The sequence below is a fragment of the Mytilus californianus genome, unplaced genomic scaffold (genome assembly GCF_021869535.1).
Source record: "Mytilus californianus isolate M0D057914Y unplaced genomic scaffold, xbMytCali1.0.p SCAF_8, whole genome shotgun sequence".
Lineage (NCBI taxonomy): Eukaryota > Metazoa > Mollusca > Bivalvia > Mytilida > Mytilidae > Mytilus > Mytilus californianus.
The window spans coordinates 59,382,988-59,399,804 of record NW_026262734.1 but is presented as its reverse complement, the minus strand read 5'-3'; the positions used below and the strand labels follow the sequence as shown (position 1 = coordinate 59,399,804).

Below are 16,817 nucleotides of genomic sequence, written 5' to 3'. Positions count from 1 at the left end.
GTACCCGCTCTTTTCCTGTTTTAAAGATAGAAAAACAAAGAACGAGAAATTTGCCGTTTATCAAGTATCATTATGGTAAGTAAATGTTTCTATGTGGCTATAATGGTTTTTCATATGTATAAATTGTATTAAGAAATGCTGAATGGTATCAGTATTGCACAATCAGAGAAAAATATAACGTCAACAAATGTAGATAGTAGAACACATGGAAGGGCCATAGTGAACAATATAATATATAATTTCCACCAATTTTACTATTTTTAAGAGCATTTAAGGTGGAAAGCATATTTGTTTTCTCTTTAGTTAAATTTGAGACATTAATATGCTTGAAATGTCGGATAAGAAAAAAGGGGGTGTACGCAAGCGCTTTACACTGGTAAATGTGATCTGGTGTTCCCAACACGTATACTATAGATATGTGTCTTCTTTTAGTTTAAGGCTAGGTAAACTGCATGCTATTGTTGATTATAAACAATAATTTTGGACTGGACAACAGAATATTGAATGATCATGTGCAGGAATTTAAAAATTAATAAAATGTAAAATTTATATTATTTTTTACAATTACGTTAAACAAGGATTTGTATAGTAACTATACAAATCCTTGCGTTAAATAATACCACAAAGTACAATTACTTCACGCTATGAGAAGGAAACTAAAATGTTCAATTATAACTTTTCACCTAATTAACCTATCTATATGGACACAAGTCATTCTATTTTTAAAACAAATCTGCCTGACCGTTATTTGATCTTCAGGGGATCTCTGTGTATACGAGAAATTAGGTTAACCATAGCCCAATCAATTATGACTACTTTAAAATCAACCTGACCAAGCGCCTTGATAGAAGTATTTAAAATAAAAAGACGACACAACTCTAAGTAAACAATAACAACAAAAGGACTTTATTATATTCATTAGAAACTTTTAGTAATGTTTTTACTAAGAAAACTATTATTATTATTTAACTTATACAAGGCAAACACAAATTCAACAATAATATGTATTCTCTACAAAGATAATTATTTAGGTGAAAGGTTAAATCAATTAGATATAATACAATAAAAATAATAAGCTGATTTCAGAATAAAGGAGGTAGCCAAGATTGCATTTAGCATAAATGAGAACTTACACAGTGAAAACGATCTTGACAATATTCGTAGACTTCGTATTCATAAAACTTTATCATGTACTCGTCCTGAATGTGCATTTAACCTGCCGCTGAACTTTAACTTACAACAGACTTTCATAATCGTGAAAATGTATTATCTATGTTACAGAAGTTTGTCAAACAAACCAATGGCCGAAATGAATCTCAGTGGTGCAAATTCAAAACTCAGTTTTGGGAATTCCAATCTATAAAGTCATCAAAGGTAGGTTGTTTGTGTTCTGTGTTCAATACGGGCGTATCATGCGCTCATGGCGCAGTTCTTTATATAATGATGATGATGATAATAATAATAATAATAAATAATTCTTTATTTAAAGAATGTTACACTGTTAGTTACAAAACTAATCTTCTCCGAGGCCCTCATGAAATACATTGAAATATAACAAAGAATTACAAAATAATCGAACAAACACACATACGAAAAATGTTAACGGACTTGTGCAGTTATCAATTAAAAAACGTGAAAGGTAAAGTGTGTTCGGGGTAATCAATTACAAATTCAAACCTGCAATTTTACAAATCCCGGGTAGAAGCTTTTTCATTTAATATCAAAAACTACCAATAGTAAATATTTATGTATTTTTTTATTTCTCATATTTTTTTTTTATTATTAACGATTAGCTTATTTCTTCATGTGCTTTGCCATTATGGTTTTATTTTTCATTGCTTCTTGGTGATATCTTGAAACAAATTTAAGGTGGCTCAAGTTTAGGATATCTTTTCAGGACATACAATTTATATTTTTTATCATCTTATCTTTCTAGAGGTTAAATATACTGCAAAAGTATGAAGATGTCCCTGAGAAACAAATATCTGATAAAGAAAAGACTCCTCATGCTTGAAGTCTGTCACAGAAAGAACTCGAGGTGGTGGAAGAAAGTTGACATGACAAAAGGACAAAAGAGACAAAGATAACAAATGAATTTATGTGGTATTTTTATCAATAAAAAATTTAGTATTAATACACAGTATAGTGAAATGCAATTCATCCTTGTGATTGCATTGCCTCTATCAACAACATATTAAGTTACCTCATATCAGCATACGGTCATTTATGGAAATGAGTTTATCCTTAGCTTGGTATGTCATTGAAAACTGTTAACCAATGAGAAGATTGGGTTTTGCTAATTGTGTAGTGAAATTTAGTTAGAGAACCAATCAAAATAGGGCGCTCATTTCAAAATGTCCAATCAGATAGTTAATTAAATACTGTTGGTGCTTTGTTCTAACAATTGCGCGTCTTTATAGGCATTCAAGCTAATACAGATGCATGAAGCAGAAGCATTTTATTTTTGCAGTTGGAAATTTTTAAATTACGAATTATATATGTATAATTTCGTTTTATGGATAGATCGTTTTTACCATGAATAGTGAAAAATGTGTAAGAACATTTTTACGTATCCCAGAATGGTATTTGTTAACTCCAGAAGAAGTAGAAACAATTAAAACGTACATCGTGGAATCGTCAGCAGATCGTGCTCACGTTTACTGGAGCATTACTTTAGACTGTGCAGCGTGTTGTAATGGATGCTATTTTTGTGGTTTCACAAAGAATTTGTGTAGTGGAAACGTCAAGCAGAAAGCAGGTCCGATTAGTCGGGATTTAATTTGAACTTCAGATCTATATTTGGAACAAAACCCCGTTGCTTAAATTCATGAAGTGTAGATCTTTAATGACAGTGATTGGGTTAAGTTGTGAGCAGTAACTATGAAGTTAAACGATAACACCTCATCGGAGTTATTGAGACATGGATTAGACACTATGGAGGCAATTTCGATGATAGAGTCAGAAGATATGCCAACTTTCATCATCCAGTTAAGCCAGCAAAAGTTTTTGCTTAGAGCGTTGGAGAAAACTTTCAAGACCGGTCGAGACGAAAATGGTGGAAGTATTTCTAATGGGGCGTCAATGCGCAACACAAGTGAGATCGGAGGCGGAGTCACCACAAGAGAGATTGGAGGCGGGGTTTACAATAAAGATGGCGACAGTAGTACTTCCGTAAATATCCAAGATGGCGGTAGAAGCACTTCCGTAAATATTCAAGATGTTTATATGAACATTCCTAGAGCGGACGAAACATATATCCAGGAAATTATGAAAATGATGGCAGTGCAAAAGGACAATAATGGATATTCAATCAATGATTTTAATGTTAAATCCTCTCCAGGTAGAGGTGTAATACCACCAAATCATAGTACGTCACATCCAGTTGCATACAAAAATAGGTTGAAAAAAAATATTCCCTTGAATTTGACAGTTGTAGGTAATTGATCCTACATTTCATTGCAGTAAAACATTTCTGGGTCAAAAAGATATATCATAGGTATTTCAAAGCACCATTATTTTTTTATTTGGGGTTTCTATAGAATATTTTGGAAACTTAAGGTTACATGGTTACTAGAGCTTGTACACAGGTTAAAAAGGGGAAAATTTGATTGGTTAACTTCCAAGTTTTAACAAAGACTAATAGGGGAAAATCAATGGTGGTATTACGCCTTATATGGGAAGCTGTAAATGCACATTTGACCTTGTGAGTACTCTCATGTGTTAGTATTTCTTGCTATTAAAGTGAAAAAGTACAAATAATGAAATATTCTGAGTGGATTGAGTTTCCAAAACACATTTTATGAGAAAATTTCCTTGAAATAGGACATTACCATGAATATTAGTTGACAGAACAAGCCATACTTATAGTTTTGGGAGCTTTTTCTCCTTATGTCTTATATTCTGCTATACTAGAAAATATTTCCTAAGAAATACTTTGATAAATATATATTTTTAAGTAAATGAAATTATTTTTAAAGCAGTAACAACAAATTATTCACCATTAGAGAAGCTTTTTATGTCCCTCTCTGGAACGAGGCGTAAATTTAAGTTTTACGTAAGGACTTATTGAAACCTCCTTGGAGATAGTAAACTTTTATACGGATAGTTCATTCAGCTTGAATACTTCAATTAATCATTAATCATAACATTTCTATCATAAATGAGTGAAAGTTACCCCAATATTTTTATGTATTGGCCTTAAAAGTAGAAATTTTGAGGAATTAAATGAGAGGTATAAATGGACCAAAAGAGACCTTATAAGGAAGACAAAAAGGCCCATTAGTAATATGTATCATCCTAAAGTCATCTTTTGTATCATATTCAACTGTTTGTAGGCAGATGAGATAAATATTTGATCATTCATTGGTCCACAATGTATTCTATCATGATGCGGCTTGGTTTGGATTTTTGAAGAAATTTTGCTGGAATCGCTGTAGATGTCTTCTTACATTATACTAGATTAATCTCAAACTATTGAACTGATTCTGACAAAACTTGACAGGAATGCTTGAAATAACCAGTATTACAAAGGGAAAAAGTCACATTTAGTTTTTTTAACAAAAAAGTCTTCTTTAGGTGTAATACCACCAAATCATAGTACGTCACATCCGGTTGCATACGAAAATAGGTTGAACAAAAACTATTCCCTTGAATTTGACAGTTGTAATTGATCCTACATTTCATTGCAGTAAACTATGTCTGGGTCATAAAAATATATCTTGGGTATTTCAAAGCAACATTATTTTTTTATTTGGGGTTTCTATAGAATATTTTGGAAACTTGAGGTTACATGGTTACTAAAGCTTGAACACATGTTACAAAAGGGAGAAAATTTGATTGGTCAACATCCAGTGAAGCTTATTTTCTTATATACAATGAAATGTTAGGTGGAAATATTTTCTATAGTACTGGACAGGATAAAACTTTACTCATGCCAAGTATTTCTTTATTTGAAACAAAGATAAATTCTGCACATTTTTTTGAAAAGTGCAAATTTAACAAAGACTAATAGGGGACAATCAATGGTGGTATCACACCTAGAGACAATAATTTGCTTATTAATGACATTTATTCATGGAAAGATCCGCAAATATTTTAAAAATCTGCTAGCTTTGATCCTAATGTAAATCATTTTGATATCACTCATTTTTTACCTAATACGTTAGGGGAACTGACAGAGTCAGAAGAAAAACTAGTTTCAGAAGCATCAGGTGGCAAACTTGTGTTTAAGTCAGGGCCAGCCAAGCCCAAATTAGAAACTTTAACTGTAACACAATGGTCCATGGCAAATTTGTCCATTATGCATAAGTTGTCAGCTGTAAGGGACCTTGCCTCATCACAAGTTATGGACTTTTTGTCATACACCATGCGTGTTTACCTCTTCCTTTCTAGCTGCGAGTTGGTGTCTGTCTTGTTTTTTGATTGGGAATATTGGCGTCTGCAAAACAACATTAGTTCAGATGGGGTACTGACATTCCACATCTCCATTCTGTGATTTTGAGGCCAAAGTTTTTGCAGGGTCAGTATTCCCGCACTACACCTCAAACTCAAGGGTCACATGCTTCTCATGCACCAGGTGGTAAGATGATTTGCAAGAAATTTAATATTCGCAAGGGCTGCTTTATGTCTATGTGCTATTCCCGCATGTGCTGATAAACATCCAGCTTTTCAGCATACAAAAAAACTAAGAACAATGGTGAAACCTTCGCGTGTACTTGATCTGTCTGCATGGACAGGAGAACTGGTTGATGACTTTGATAAAGAATTTTTGTTATTTGGCATTGATCATGGGTTCGACATTGTCATGAATGTTCCCATACCAAAAATATACGCAAAAAAAATCACCCTTCAGCAAAGCCCGGTAGCCCCTTCTATGAACAGGCCCATCAGCAGATCCTAACAGAAATTGAAAATGGAAATTATATTTTTGTAAATACCCCTCCTAAAATAATTAGTCCGCTTGGAGTGATTCCAAAACCTGACGGTGGAGTTCGAATCATTCATGACTGTAGTAGACCAATGGGTTCTGCAGTGAATGATTTTGCAGGTGAATTTGACAAACAAAGGTTACAAACAGTAGATGATGCTTGCAAGGTAGTTTCAAAACATTTTTATATGGCTAAAAATGACCTAAATGCTGCATATAGGTCTGTTAGAATAAGTAAACAAAGTCAAGATGTTACGGGGCTTAAATGGGCATTTCCTGATGGTCATGAATACACTATTATTGATAAAAACCCCCTTTTGGGTTAAAATTGGCACCAGGCATTTTTCATAGATTGTCCCAAGCCGTTCGAAGAATGCTGTAACACAGAGGTTTCACCATTGTAGCATATTTAGACGATTTCTTTATTTGCGAGAGGACAAAACAGCGTTGTGCTCAGGCATTAGCAGTATTAATTGCATTGTTGCGAAAATTAGGTTTTTGTATAAGATGGTCTAAAGTTACAGACCGCTGTCAAAAAATTGAATTTTTGGGGTTGAGATAGATTCTACCACTTTAGAGACTAGGCTGCCTATATCAAAATTAACTGGTTTAAAATCAGAACTAGCTGAATTTTTATAGCGTAAGCATGCTTCGAAAAAGCAATTGCAATCCCTGGCGGGGAAGCTTAATTGGGCGTCTGCAGTTGTTCGAGGCGGGAGAGTTTTTCTCCGTAGAATCATAAATGACATAATGCGCTTAAAGCAGGACTGGCATAAATTGCGTATGTCAAATAAAGTATTACAACATATAAAATGGTAGCATGACTTTATGTCGACTTTTAATGGGAAGTCCTTTTTCTTGGCAAAGGTTCCTATCACTTCAGTAGTAACTGATGCTTGTAAATCAGGTGCATGGGGTTTCTTCCACAGAGATTGGTTTTATCTTAACTTGGTTGAAGATTACCCTTATTGCAACACAGCTACACATTAACGAGTTAGAGGCGTTTGCAGTGGCGTTGGCAGTAAAGCAATGGGCCCAAAATTGGCGTGGCAAGCGTATTATAGTTTACCGTGATAATGCGGCTAGAGTAAGTTGCACCAATATATGTTCATCAAAAAATGCAATTTTGATGTCATTTTTGCGCGAGTTGTTTTGGTTGTCAGCAACATACAACTTTCATATAATAGTTAAACATGTGCCAGACAAAAAGATCACATTTCGCGGTTACATGATTAAACTTACTGTGAAATTTTTTTTGCAGTTTTATGTTCAACCACCATTGCTTGTACGCGATCTGGTTAAGCACATGTCTAGTAACGCCCTTCGTTTTCTTTTATTTAGGCTCACTGGCATCCAAGGAGATGACAACACTGGACAGTATTGTGGCAAAATTTAGAAATCCTACTTATGCTGATTCCACCAAAAAGACGTATCAGAACTATTTAAATCCTATATGGAATTCTGTAGAAGAATAAACATTGCCCTTGTTCCTGTGAGTCCTGTGAACTTAGCAAGATATGTAGCCTATTTGTCTGCTAGACTACAGTTTAACTCCATAAATGATTACTTTTCAATTATCCGTTTGTTAGAAGCAGGGATTACGTCTCCATTTGAGTCATTTTTTTAAAGTAAGGACTTATGCTTTTGGGTAGCCTGCTAAGTTGCCTTCTTTTCCTTTTTAAGAAAGTCAAATCTATTTGCTCCGTCTCTTTCAGCTTTTGATCCTTTGCGACAATTAGCTCGAGAATATATCATTTTTCATGCAGAGGGTGTCCGATTAACAGTAGTGAAAACCAAAACCATACAATTTTCAGAGCATGTGTTAGAAATCCCACTTCCAAGAGTGAACAACTCTCATTTATGTCCTTCTAAGGCTCTCCTTTTTAATTTCAATCAGGTACCAGCCAGAAGCTACCCATCACCGGTCTTCTTGTTCTTAGTGCAGGGCAAGGTAACACCTCTTACCTATGCTACCTTTGTAAAAATGCTAAAACATTACTTATCATTGTTAAATAATGACAGCAGCAAATATTCGGGACATAGTTTTCGTAGGGGGGAGCTTCCTTTGCATTAGAATGTGGGATACCAGCTGATCATATTCAGTCTCGGTGTGATTTTAAATCAGATGCATATAAGTTATACTTGAATCCTTCCTTTGCTCATCGACAGAAAGTCATGAATAAATTTGCTGCAGCCCCTGGGAAATGATGAACAGTACTTACCTACTTCTACTGGTTCCACTTTACATGTTTGGGAAGTTTGGAATACCACAGATTGTTCATTAATTAATTTGTGTATTGTTTGAAAACTCTACTGTTGTTTGTGGTTTTATTAATATAAAACACTAAGCATTAAACTGTGGTTTTTTTCCCAAACATGTGATTGTTTTACTAGTACCCAACTGGATTCACTGGTTTCTAAACTGCATTCAGAGCAGAGTAGGTCAGATGCTATTCTGCATCCGTTCTGAATCTGGTCTAGATTCCAACATTTTACACTGTCAGTTTAAGGGGATTTAAAGGGGGGGGGGGGGGGCGCTTATTTCTGAATGCTGTAGATTAGTAGAATAAATCTTGTATCAAAAGAAATATCATTGCATTACTACAGTTAATGTTGTTTTTCAGTAAATTTGTATTCGTGAAATGGATTATACCAATTATAGCCTTTAGGTGTGAGGGTAATATATATATCATCAAGGACATTTGGTTTCTAGTGGAGAGTTGTCGGGTTAGCAGTCATGCAACATCTTCTTATTTTCATATGTATTGCGATCATCCTGTACATTCGTTGGATCTAACAATGTCTTCAGTCTTCTTGGGATATACTACTTTAAAGAATGGCTTAACATTTAGTCAGTCGCTTAACAAGGACAACTTGTAACGTGTGAGAATTGTTTAGAACTATTCAACATCTTCTATCTGTTTAGTGATGCTGTCTGTGGTGGGAAAAAAGTGTGTTTCATAATTTGTATGCAAACTGTGTAATCAAATGCATTGAATCATGTGTATTTTATAGCTATTCAGAACAGAAAAAGTAGGAATAGATGAAATGAGGATGTGTGTCCACTTGTATAACCATATAGATAATTATATATAGTTATCGTTATACAAGTGGACATCCACAATCATTTCAGCTATTCCTACTTGTAGTTTTTCTTGTTCTCAATAGCTAAATACTAAATACGCATGATTCAATAAATTTAACAGGACACTACAGCAGATCACACCAACCACTTACTTCACTGAGAAAATAAACACAGAAGCCAACAAAGATGTTAAGGTATGACATTTATGGTAAAGATAATTGACTTTGTACAAGCATGGAATGTTGTATCAGTAACAGTTTATGTATATATTTATATGTCTCCCATTTAACCTATCTATCTAGTTCATACAGTATGTGTCATGGGGGGGGGGGGGGGGGGGGGCAAGACATTAAAAAGCCCTGCACAGTCCAGCTGCTTGTCTACCATCAATAACAACAGGACAAATTTGGAAAGCAGGTAAAAATGTGTATGCAGCTTTAGAGAATTTGGTCGAAATCGGTGAACAATGAATTTGCCAGCTGAAACCCCTTTGTTTTTTTTGTGATTCGATAGATTACTTTATATTGCCCCCCCCCCCCCCCCCGCCCCCCCCCCCCAAAAAAAAAAAAAAAACAAAAAAAACAAAGAAACAAAAACAAAAAACAAAAACAAAAACAAAACAACAAAAAAAAAAATAAAAAACGATAAAATAAATTTGTTTTGAGTTAAATAGTTATGATTTTGATTTTCAGTCAAGTGGGTTAAACTCATGGTAATGGTTATCAATCTCATTTCTAAGGACATTTCGACAATTGTAATTATTTTGTCACTGTAAGAAAACGGGATTCTCATCCTCTATTCATTTACAAATTTTACAAACTCTATGTTCGATATATTTGAACTTTTCAGTACACACATATGATCGCTCTATTTAGAATTTAACATGTTTAATACAGTTTAGATCTTCGTCATTTAAACTATCACTCGGGTGGACATAAAGTCTGTAATTGTATCCTACGGATTTTATCAGCAAACAATACATTTCCAATATTTAGCAATACGAAAAGCTTGTAACGTTCAAAGCAAGTTTATCAATCCTTAAGCTGTATATTGTCTAAACTACAATTAACACCCAAAATGTCTTTTAAAACATCGAAGATTATGTAAATACCGGATACCGATCATGCACAATCAATACAACAAATGAAATGTCATTCATTTGAATTTAAGAAAACACTATTTGGCATTGTGCCACTTAAATGTAAAATTGGCAGTAATCCTAACACTTCATTTGTAATTTCCATTTGAAGAGAGTAGATTGGTTTTGTCTTTCGTCGAATTTTTTTATAGGAAAAGAATCGTAGACAATCCCCATTATTTATCAATATTTAGACGAATGAAAAAGGATTTCTAAATATACAATTATAAACAAAAGATTAATGAACTAATTTCAAAGCAATTAATTAAACAAAAGTACAAGCAGATTAATTTAAACATTTTATTTTGGCGTTTATAAATATTATTACGAAAATATGTTGAAAAGCATGTCTTCCAAATCCGGTTTTAACATGTTTAAAGGATGTATTTATCCCACTAATTGCATGTTTATGCTTAACAGTGTCATTTCATAATTATTATATAACTTTCAGTTAATAAACTTTATTGAGCACAAATCAGACTAATAAGAGGATTAAAGGAATAATAATAATTACATGTATAACACTGTATTAACAACAATATAATGATGGAATTTAACACATACATGACTTCAAATGCGCCCTGTCCTCAGTTTCATATACGGTTTAAGAATGGAACATACAGATTTCACTTGCTGATTTGTAGTTGGATTTAGAGCATACATGTATTTCATTTTATTAGAAGAAACATATTTGTATTCAGTTTTGAAATCGTTATAAAAGACACGTCTTAAATCATTATTTATTTGACATAATAAATAGAAATGGCATTCATCATCCAGAACTTTGCTCTTATTACAAAGTTGAATATTTTTATATCTTCCAGTTTCAATATCGAGGGAAATGATCACTTATTCTAAATTTGCAATAAAAATTCTTTTATCAAGACAAGGGTATGTCAAATAAAATGCTTGCTTATATTCAGTTGATATATGCTTAAACAAAAGAATTTAAACTTTACTCTTTAGATCTTTGCTGAAGTTCATTCTTATAGTATTGTTTACTAAGATTTTCACAGGCTCTGTATTTGGTATTGGGTTCATTATGTTCATCTTTGAGTTTGCTAATATTATTGACATGCCTAATATGATTTATGTATACTTTGAGTGAATTCGAAAGAGAATAACACCCATTAAAGTATATCAGATGAGTTTACACTCAAAAGTCGATCTTAACACAAAAGTGACTTTGTGGCAAGGAAACAGAAACGGGGCAATCTTCCTAATTCAGAATTAGAGGCAATGTTACTAGCACATTTCTTTATTCCAAATCTAAATTTACAAATTTAAAGCTTATTGCAATTTTTTTCAGAGGGACTTTCGTCTATAAAATTGAGTTGATAATTTTTTTCTGGCTCTAGTAGTTGCAATATAGTATATCGGTAAACATCTATATACCAACTTTATGTATATGTAAGAATAGGACGAACGAATGAAACAAATGAATGAATACATAAATTTGCTAACAATTGGTTCAGAGAATTCATTTACTGATTTCAGTGTGCTTGTAATTAAATATTGTATTTTGCGTCTTTTTATGACGATGACCAAGAAACACAGTCTTAATCTTTTACCAATTAACGGTGAGTTGCCAATTATCACAACAAGAAAAAAATATATTGAGGCTTTCAGTGAGACCTTCTTTTGGTTCTAACATTATTCATAAATCATCTGCAAACAATAAAATTCCAATAACAGAACTTTCTACAGTTAGCGGTTAATCATTTCATAAGAATAAATTTGGAATGTCATTTATATATATGTTTGATAGGGTAGGATTACAGATCCCCCTTTGCCAACTTCTCTGTTTATATCCAAGTAGACAGTACAACAATTGTTAATTTTCAGTGCTGACATTGTACATGTTGTATTAGACGACATGCATTTATTGCAGACTTTTGAAGACAAAAGCTTTACACTTCACATGATCAAAACCTTTGCGCAAGTCAATGAAGTATGTATACTTTACTAAGATGATGAATTTTATTTATAGAGGTTTATAGTACAAACAAACTGTCAACTGTCCTCAAATTAAAATTTACTAGATCATGTCTCTGTCATTCATTACTGCACTAAAAAAAGTGATACACCATTTAAGAGTGAAATGTGACAACATGTGACAATATTGCATAATGAAACGACGACATAATGCCAAAAGTGAGTGGATTCATCCTGTTCCGCGTATCTATAATACTAAAATAACGTGGTCTAATTTGTTATCCGGCAAGGAGTAAAAAAGACAAATCAAAGAATTCAACTTTATATATAACTAATATAGGACAATGGTGTTGATTACAATTATACCATTGCAGGCCCTTTTTTTTCCAAATAATTAATACTACCAATAATTAATAAGTCCCAGTCGACGGGTTCAAACAGAACGATTTTGAAAGCAGAAACAACCCAATAATCAGCGTGAAATGTCGCGGTTGTGTTATTGTGTCTTAAATGTTTTCTCCATTGACGTAAGTTATCGACGTAAGTATATCTGTTAAATATTTCAATATCGATCGATAAAAAATATTGCATTTGAAATAAGGCGAAAACCAACGTCCACGGATTCCCTTCTCATTTACACGCAATTACTGTCATATTTGTAGAGAAAATATATGGTTTATGTACGGAAACTTATTGAACATACTTGTATTAGTTTAACTTACGTCCTACAATTATTTTATTAAAAAAATCTATCAATATGTTTATAAACAGATAGATTTCTTATGATAAGACATTTTTATATTTGTATTGATAATATCTGATATCTATAAATTATATATTTGCATCAATCCATTCTTAGCAGAAGTAGCATTCGACTTAGCAGAATTTTGACTGCCTTTGTTTGGAATGATTTATTAAAGACAAAGTACGAATAATTCTCTAAAATTAACAATTGTTGTATTATTAACCAACAACTACTGCATGAACAATATGAAATTTGGGTTTTCAAGAATGTATTTTTCAGTACAATGCTGTATGATCTGTGTGTTATGCTGTTTTTGACTAACAAAAAGCTAAACACAATAGTATAAGCGTACACACGGAGTAAATACATCACATTTTAACGAATCACTCATCCTTAAAAGTATTCGATTAATAATTATATATATATATATATCAGTAGTAAAATTCTTAACTTGGTTCAGATGTTAAATAGATATGATATTTGTAGTTATTATGTTGATGTATGTATTGCAAAATCTTTAGATAAAGGCATTGATTTCGTATTTGTAAAAGCAATGCTACGTATTACAAATGATTGAAACCATAAAACCATAGATATATACCGGCATACATACATACTACCAAACACAATTCATACCAAACAATCTCTCTCCGAATCCCTTAAATATCGAAGCAGAAATGCAAAAAAGACAAATGTAAAAAAAACGAAAAGCTAAAAAAATTCTCTTAATTCTTTCTATGTGGAAACAGATCTGATCTTATCGATTGCAACACAAATTGCTTAAACAACGGCAAAAACCGTTTACAGACATAGTATAAGAGGAGGTCCAATTGAATAATTTCATTCAATTTATAAACTCGAACGGTTTGCAAGTCATTCTAGTACCAACTCACTTGTTGCTGATATATTTATTCTCACAGAGACTACTATATTACTAGCAGTTGTTTAGACACAGTTGCAATTAAGCAGTTATTGATTTCCAAGCGATTGAAAGAGGTTTCTTAGAGAACCGTCAACAGGTACATGTAACCGCGAGACAAAAGTTTAAACAGCTAAAATGAAAACCGTTTTTGAACCCAACTCATCTCTTTAAAAACAGTTAAGTATACTGTTTATTAATACACTTACTGCATATGATTATGGACACGATTAAACAGTACATTATTTCTGCAAAATTACTACAATTTCGTATTTTACACGATTCTGAAAGGTTAATATGGGTGGGCCATTTATACCGTAGATATATATTGAATGAACCTCATATACGCTACTATAATTTGTTCTATTCATCATGATATCTTGACAAGTGACCTAACATGAATCTTTATTAAATTCGCAGTTATTTATCATGTATATATGTTTGTATTGTATCTGTATTTTGCAGTGAAATTGTCTGGCAGTTAGGGACGGCATTTGTTAGATTATGTTAGGTTGGTTTGTTGTTTATATTACTCTTCAACTGAGAGGCGATATTGGATAATGACCTTCATCAAGACAAAACCGAAGAAGATATAACAATACTAATTACACGGAATACCATATATAGTTTCGTGGTTAGGTTATGTCATATTTTGCGGTTTTTGTATTTTTTATAGTCTTTGTTAATTTATTCACAGCTGAAAGATTGGCATATCGTATATACACCTGTTTGGTGGCCACGACTTCATGTTGATCTCTTAGTGTCTCATTTTAATTATGACATTTCCAAAGCACTGCTTACATGTCGAATTGTGATTTCGGGAGATAACCCAATACCAGTATCATAACTGACATTGCTAGAACGTAAAAAGTTGTGATGCAGTAATGAACTATAAAGTATACATAGTGCTTATTACGGCTTCTAGAAAACGAACATATAGATGTATTTTTATTTACATATAAAAAATAAAATGGGACTATGTCGTATCAACTGTAAACTATAACACAACCGCGAAACCGCGGGCATTTAGAGCGTGGTCAAAATATGTAAACTGTTGTAGGATGAATTTTTGTAAAAGATTTTATAACTTGATAATTTCAGGAAAGGTATCAAAAATGAACCGATGTCATTATAACATTTTGAATTTTTCACCAGTTCAAAATATTTGATGTTGATATAAAGAATGTCATCGCAAAGGACAACTATTAGTAGTAACATGAACGCACAATTTTTAGGAGGCGAGTTGCTTTGTCTCCATGCTTTTTGTTTCGTTGTGCAGAAGACAGAAAAATCGATATGTTAACCTTTTCAATTTCAGTCACTCAAAACGGATTGCACTAATGAAATCAGATTATTATGTGATATTTGCAAATCAGAACGGAATTATGAATAGAGCCATAATAAAATATTCAATAAACAATGCGATTTGTGCACAAAACCGTCATATTTTACTGAAATCTGGAAATGGCGTCAGACTTAATAAGGTGTTGACTTTTAAAAAAGCAAACTAATTCTGATATGAGGTGGTTATTACGTCATATGAATAGAGACATAATAAAACACTCAATAAACCACAACCAATATAAATCGACGACGCCACAACGCGACCTGTGCCCTAAAACGCCATATTTTACTGATTCAGAAATGGAGTCAGTTTTCAGTGTGAAACTTTTCCATATTAGAATCAAAATAATACATGCATTCCATAGATTTGTTTTCATTTTTACAATGTCTGGGTCGTTATATCCGTTAATTTTATCCCTTGCTAACGCTCGAGTTATCAAGTTAGGAATTAAGGGTTGTTATTAAATTTACCAAAATTCTGTGTAATTTTAAGCAGTCCTAAACGGAAGCCTATGACTTACAAAGTTCGTCCGATGCCGGAAACAATATCCGGACGCCTTTATTTTCGTTTTCCTCCCGAAATAAACGATATGTTAATATAAAGAATAATCAAAAGCGAGGATGACAAATGCGACTATGCATGGTACATATAGGACACAGAGACGTGATGATTAATGTATTGTGGAAGGAAGAGAAGCGACACACATAATGATGTTTTCTCATCTAATAATATAGATAGATTGTACATAGATCTGGAATAATGACCTTTATAAAAACTAAAGACTTAACATTCAATACAGTAAAAACAGATATATCGGAGTTCTTTTTCTTACAATACCTCAGTCCTGTTGGTGCATTGACAGAGCTCGTTGAAATATTGGTATTCATTTATTCGGTGCTACTGTTTAATAGTCAGTCCCTTTCTGATATCAAAAAACATTTTTTAGTAACTGGAAATAAAACGTCATAGAGAATATATTATACGAGCCATCATTTGGCCCCTGATATTGCAAAAATAGTACATTATCCAAGTCTTTCAAACGAATATAAGTTAAATTGTTGAAGGAAAAGGCTGTTATAATTCGGACACTTAATTGCAGAATGGTCACTTATGGTGTCACCATGATGTCATAAACATGTCAAACTTTTCAAAAACTTGATCTAAAATTACAATTTTTAACTTGATCTTTGGACGAAATGAAATTTAGCCAAGGATTTATCCTAAGATATTGTTCATGCATTAGAATCTTTATAAAGTAAAACATATAGATAAACATATTTTTGGGTGAAGCCTTTGCTCACATCTAAATAGTAACGACAAGATATCGAAATGAGGCAACTGTGGCATTTTTTGCAAACATGTAAGACAAAATGTAAACATATTATTATTAAGATCTGAAGGAAGTTATTTTTTTTTTTATCTAAAATACGTTTTGCTTTTTAAACTGCAGGTGTTAAATATAACCTTATCATACCTTCTTCTTTTGTGCGTCCGTAGTGTATTTCTGGATCGTCCTGGAATTTGTGAAGTTCGGTATAATACCATCTATGTTTTGTAAAAATTAAAAGTATGGGTGCCATTAACAATTTTCTATTTTTGATGTACGAAGAGTGGATATTAAACAGCCAGACGACAAGTCTTGACACTAGGTAACGTTTACAAAATAATTAAATAGCAAAATTAACCATAAAAATAGAAAGACTATATATTTTAATGTTTACAAC

General features: G+C 32.7%; 1 protein-coding gene across 2 annotated transcripts in view; it reads right to left on the bottom strand.

The window, feature by feature from the left end:
- The window catches only part of LOC127711258 (uncharacterized), a 270,314-nt gene that overhangs the window by 89,974 nt on the left and 163,523 nt on the right, over positions 1-16,817 (bottom strand). The window lies entirely within an intron of this gene.